Genomic DNA, 6,506 nt, shown 5'->3' with positions numbered 1-6,506 from the left:
TATCAAATGCTAGTTGATCTATCACTAGTTTTTATTGATATGGAAAATGAAACCTTTTAACTTTTAAGCTCCCATTAATTGGCCACTTATTATAGGAATTTCATAAGCAGGATCCTTTTTTTTTTTTTTTTTTGTGGTACGGAGGAGTGAGCCCAAGATGCTAGGCGAGCGCTCTGCCTCTGAGCCATATTCCCAGTCCTAGGTGTGATTCTTACAATAGACTGTGGGATGGGTATTATTTCTCTCATTTTATGATGGAAATTGAGGGCAAGAAACTATACAAAATTACATGGCCAGTAAGTGATAGTGTGGATTCAGATAGATGCACTTTTGACTTCAAGTCTGTGCTTCTGCTAACCACCTCATGGTGCATTGTCAAGATTCAAAGAATATGTTGAGTAAATAAAATTGTATGTATGATTAAAGATGTATGATAACAAGAATAAAGTATGAAGCAGCAAATCTACTGCTCTCCAAGCCAGAGTTTTTAGGCTCAAATTGAAGTCTTGTCTTCCTCTTTTTTTTTTTTTTTTTTAAAGGATTGAACCCAGGGGCACTTGACCACCTAGCAACATTCCCAGCCACTTTTTTAAAAATATTTTATTTAGAGACAGAGCCTTGCTGAGTTGCTTAGGGCCTCACTAAGTAGCCCAGGCTAGCTTTGAACCTCCTGCCTCAGCCTCCTGAGCTGCTGGGATTATAGGTGTACATCACCACACCTGGCAGTCTTGTCTTTTGTTTTTTCTTTCTTTTATTTTAAAGGATGTTTTCTCTGATATGTGGAAGCTCATCTAAAATAATGGGAAGAGAGAGAGAAAGCGAGATAGGGAATATTTGGGGGGCACATTTCATCAAAATAAAGTAGAATAGATGGAGGGAGAGGGTGGAGGGATGGGATAAATGGAATGAATCTGCACTAACTTTCCAATTTTGCACATATGAATATACTACAGTGAATTTCACCACTATGTGTAGCCACATGACACTGATACAAAAAATGTAAATAAACGGAGAGATTAGTAGAGGAAAGGGAATAGCGGTGGAGGTGGGCGGGGGAAAGGAAGGGTTAGTATGGTGGACTGAATTGGAGTGGATTATATTCCATACATTTATAATTATGCCAAAAGTGAATCTTAATGTTATGCATAACTATTATGAACGCCCCAAAAGAACATGAAAAGAAAAGTTGTGTATGTTTATCTTGTACACTATGATAAATATGGAAATCTGTGCATCATGGGATGGCTACATCAAGTTAATTACTATATGCATTACCTCACATTCTCATCATTTATTTGTGGAAAGACCACCATGTAAAGTCTACTCTCTGAGCAATTTTCAAATATGCAACACACAGTTGTTAAGTGGAGTCGCCATGTTGTGTGATGGTTCTCTTGAACTTACTCTTCCAGCCTCAGTGAAATTCAATGTCCTTTGACTAACACCTTCCCACCTTCCCAACAGCCCCAAGACAGTGCCATTTTACGCTCTGCCTTTATGAGTTCCACTTTTAACATTCTGCATGCACAGGAGATCTCGTGGCCTTTATCCCTCTTTGCATGCTGTTGTACTCGGCACACCGCCCTTCAGGTTCATCCATGTTGTCACCAAGCATCCCCTTCTCTTGCAAGGTTGCTCTGTACTCCATCATGTATATATGGAAGCTCCTCAACCTTGGATAAGGTTACATCTGCTAAACCCAGCCCAAGTTGAACTGAAATATATTCAATGCATGTCACCTACCAAAAGTCATATCTCAGTAGCATAGCACACAGTTGACTACGGGATCATGGAGCTGAGAGGTGCCACTGCCCAGAATCATGAGAAAAATCATATGTCTATCACTAGATCAGGAAATGATCTAAATCTAAAACCCAAGGTACAGTTTCTACAGAACATCACTTTCACAAGATCATGAAGTAGAAACATTGTTAAGTCAAAAGCTATGGTTAGTCAGGGCCCTCTGTATTCCATGCTTTCTTTATCCGTGCCTCAGTGGATGGATCCTTAGGCTGATTCTGTCCCCTGGTCATCGTGAATAGTGCTATAAAGAATATGGCAAGTAGATATTGCTTTGACATACTCATTTTATGTAGTTCCCCCTCCTTTCAAGCAAAGTCCCTACATTTAAAAAATTCTTTCTAATATATTTTGGCAGTAGTTTTGTGGCTCATTAGCAGCCTGTGGTCTCTTTCTTAATATTCACTTATATTGTTTAAGATAGTTTCTTACTCCTCTTTGTCCACAAGTTTCAAAACGACAACAGTTTGAGTCAACGAATAGCCAATTAGACCCCAGGGCTTGCAGAAGAAATATTCAGACCTCTTAGTCTGATCTTTTCTTCTCTCACAGTTTAGTCTCAGTCTCTCTCTACAAGTGTCTCCCTCCATCTCCATACATATGTTCTCTCTTGAACTGATTGCCTAGTTTTGACCTTGCCACGGGCAGTTCTGTAGTATATTTTTGGTCAATCCCATCATCAGTCTCTTTCTACTCCTCTCTCAATCCTTTTTTAAACACCCAAAGCAAGTTTTACCTTTTTTCTGAAGAGTTAAAGATAATAATCTTTTCTTTGTGCCGTTTATTTGGTTTTTTAGAATATGCCATTTCTTCTTTTTATTTGTGACTTTGGATCTCTTGTTTGTCATCTATATTTTAGGGTTGCAGTCAGGTTTTAATTTTTTTTTCTGCTTGGTCCCGTCTAATATTTAAATGGTATTTTAGAAAAAAAAAACATGTACTCAGAAAATACAGCCAGAGAAGTTGGTTGATATTGATGAGGACAGGATGAAAACATTGCCTTAATTTTTGAAGATAATGAACCAAAGATGAAACTTGTTGCTAAAACAAATACATTGTTGGTTCTAAGCTTTGCCTGGTGATAAGAGCTTTCAGCCACCCCACTGACTCAGTGGGACTGGTACGTTACCACTTTGTTATGATTGGGGTTTAAACTATTGCAAAGGATGAAAGAAACTAGGAGGGGCAACTATGTGGTTTAATGGGTGTAACTTCCTATGAAACCTTCACTCACGGATAACCCCCAAAATTCACAACAACATTTTTCTTAGCTTGGATTCACCACTCTCCCCAGAAAAAGAACTTGGATGAGACTTATAGAGATAATTTATCAAGCAGGTACAGTTGTGCTCACCTGTAATCCCAGTGACTTGGAGGCTGAGGCAGGATGACCGAAATGTCAAGGGGTTGGCAACTTGAGTCATATCTCAAAATAAAGAAACAAAAAAGGACTGGGAATGTAGTAGGGTGCTTTGGGTTCCATCTTCAGTATAGAAAGAGAAAGAAAGAAAGAAAGGAAGGAAGGAAGGAAGGAAGGAAGGAAGGAAGGAAGGGAGGGAGGGAGGGAGGGAGGGAGGGAGAGAGGGAAGGAAGAAAAGGGAGGGAGGGAGAAAGGGAGGGAGGGAGGGGAATGGAAAGAGGAGAAAAAGAATAAAAAGAAAAACATTTACTATGATGTGATCCCAGAATACAGAAATGAAAAGCTGAGGACAATGAGGAATGAATTGGTAAAATCAATTTAGATGCATTATCGAGCTGGTAACTTCTGTGGGGATCAACTGAGAAATAGTGTAAATGTTTCTCAGAGTTGTCAAAACATAAAAAATAAATGTAGTATTGATTTATTGACACTCAGACCATTGGTCAAGGGTCACTCTAACAATTTGCTCACTGGAAGGAAGACTGGGTTGGTACCCAGTCTGCATCAACTAGACAAAAGGGGAAATAATACACAATGTAGCTACAATGAAGTGCTGTCAGGCTCACCTGAGATCAACAGCCATATCAAAAGATAGGAGCTGAAACAAAAATAATATCCAACACAATGTTCTTTCTCCTTGAGCTCACAAAGAATCCTAGAATCCTTCTCACTGCAGTGCCCCAGGGAGCTATCATTAGTTCATCAAAGCTGGTATATGAAGTAAATGGATTTGCCATCTCCAGAACAGATTATCGAAAAAAGTATTGGAGCAGGTTCCTTCATGTGCCTATATGCAAAAGTTACCAAAAATGATTGATTGATCTAGAACTTGGAAACTTGTAGTTTTGCTATTCGGGTTCGTATGCAAATCAGCATTTATCCTGGGAAGGCAGAGAAACTTTTTGACCCTTTAAAAGATCAAGTAAGGAAGACAGGGTAGGGAAGGCGCTCTTGCTGTGGAGAAGGATGGTATTTGCCATGGAAGCTCCTGGAACCTCAGGTGTCCCTTTACATTTTCAAGCAGGCACTAGATGATAACCCTCTGAGAATGTAAAGCAGCTGAATTTCTTTGAATAGTTTATGAGAACTGATACAATATTTAATCTGTTTATCTAGTCAAGTATAATTAATATCAACTCTTCTTTTTCTTGGGAATTTTTTTTCCTAGTTAACAAACATAACAGGCATATGCTTATAGTTTCTCTATTATTCAGAAAAATTGTTCAGGTGATAAACATTATCTGCCAGTAATATAAAAAAGCAGATGAATATAGAACTGATTATCCAAATAACTTTTGTTCTCAAAAAATAGTTAAAGACGTATTGATTGTACTTTAAATGATTATCAATGAATTCAAAGAATTCATCTCTGGAACTGTGTACCAATCATAAAGCATAAGAAGATCTACTAATAGATCCCAAATGAATAGCACAGCAGTGAAGAGGGGAACCTCTAATTGAAGACAATGACATATTTAGCCACTAATGCTGATCTTACAACTCTAGGGAAAGGCCTGTACAATCCCCCAGGGTTTAAAATTCAGAGGAATGATGTGATTTGTGCGTAGATCTGCATAACTGAGAGAAAAGTTGGATATTTGTCATTTGTTGAATTATCTGTTTTGGATTTCCACAAATTCCCAAGTTTATTTTGGAGACCATTTGGCTTTTGGACCATGTGATTAGAGAAAAAGGGGTATTTTGTTTTTAAACCACAGTTTAGGTTTTGGAGCTTAGAGATGCCTTCTCTTTTAAGATATACAAACTTCTAAGATACAGCCACATCAATGAGACCAAACCAGACTTTCTCAATGTGAGCAGAGAAAGAACTCAAGGATACAGGGGAGGAGTGAATGTTCTGGCTGCGAGGACTGGGGAGACATCCAAACAGCTCAGGTACCTGCTTATTGTTTTGAGTGAAGAATGGCTTTTCTCTGCTTAATTTTAAAATTCAGAGGCAATTTGATGATACGAATGTAGAAAAACAGTACATCATTTCAAAATGCTTATGGGAAAGTGGAAAATGGTATAAACAAACAGGAACAGGCTTAGTCATGGGAGAATGTGTGCCAACATGCAGTGCTTGGGGCTTCCCGGAGATCACTGCTCTCACACCAATCAAGAGTCTCCATATGCTCAATTTGTCAGAAGCACTCTCATACCCAAACTTATTCACATATGGGCATCCAGGTTTAAATGTTTCATTATTATTTGGCTTAATATTAAATTATTATTTTTCACAAGTTCTCTTAGGGATTGATTATACAATCCTAGGTGTTAAAGGTGGACATAAATAAAAGTCAAATCTCTCAATTGGTACATGCTAATTAATTTTGCATAACAAAGCATTATCGTGTGAAGATTGATGGAAATTTCATAAACTAGACATCTTTTTTTCATGCAGCTGTGATCAATGAGTTCCCAGTAGCTGAAACAAACACGATTTGCATATGCAAACCCCTACAGCTTGAACAATGTCTTAATTGTTGTTATTTAAATGAGGAGTAAATAAATTAGCATTCATATAGCATGCTAGCTTTCACTTAGTTAATTGTATACACTCAAATTCCAAAATAAAAACAATGCATATGTAGCTCCCATTTCTCAGACTCAGCAGAAGCTGAGACTTCTTAAATTGAGAAGCTTGTCATGGGAATTCCCCTCTGGCAGGAAGCATTTCTCTCCCTTTAGTGCTTACACTGTACATCTTTAGCATAGCCTACAAGTCTTTCTGCCCCCTGCCCCTGAAATACTATTGAGAACTTCAAAAACTAAAAGTAACTATGAAGACATTCCAAATACAAAAAGATAGCAATGGAACACAAGTTGTTGTTCAAAAATAATTTTTTTTGAAATTTTTCCTTGTGCATGCTAAGCACATGCTCTACTGCTAAGTTGCACCCCCCGCCCCTCTAATTTCTGATCCGAATGATGTTTGCAGTGAGCTGAGTTGCTTTCTGGCACCAAGTTCCTCTCAGGGCTCTGGCTCATTTACCGAGAAGAGATTCCTGGCATGACCCGAGCTTGCCAATGCAGCTGTTTGGCTCTGACTCCTCTCGCTGCATAGTTTTCCAGATGGTTCCTTGATGGCATTTCATTTAGGAATGCTCAGGGGAGGTGAGCCAACACTGTGGGCTGTTTTCTTCTCATGCAGAGACTGGGACACTAAAAAATGGTATCTCCTAAACTTCCTTGCAGATATTTGGATGTGATGTAGGTTTTGCTGAGCAGAAATGTGTGTTTGGGATATGAATTTCAGGTGAACAAGGAACCTCCTTTCTGTCTG

This window comes from Spermophilus citellus, assembly GCF_964194105.1.
Source record: "Spermophilus citellus genome assembly, chromosome: 6".
Lineage (NCBI taxonomy): Eukaryota > Metazoa > Chordata > Mammalia > Rodentia > Sciuridae > Spermophilus > Spermophilus citellus.
Note: the sequence above shows the minus strand (reverse complement) of the source record.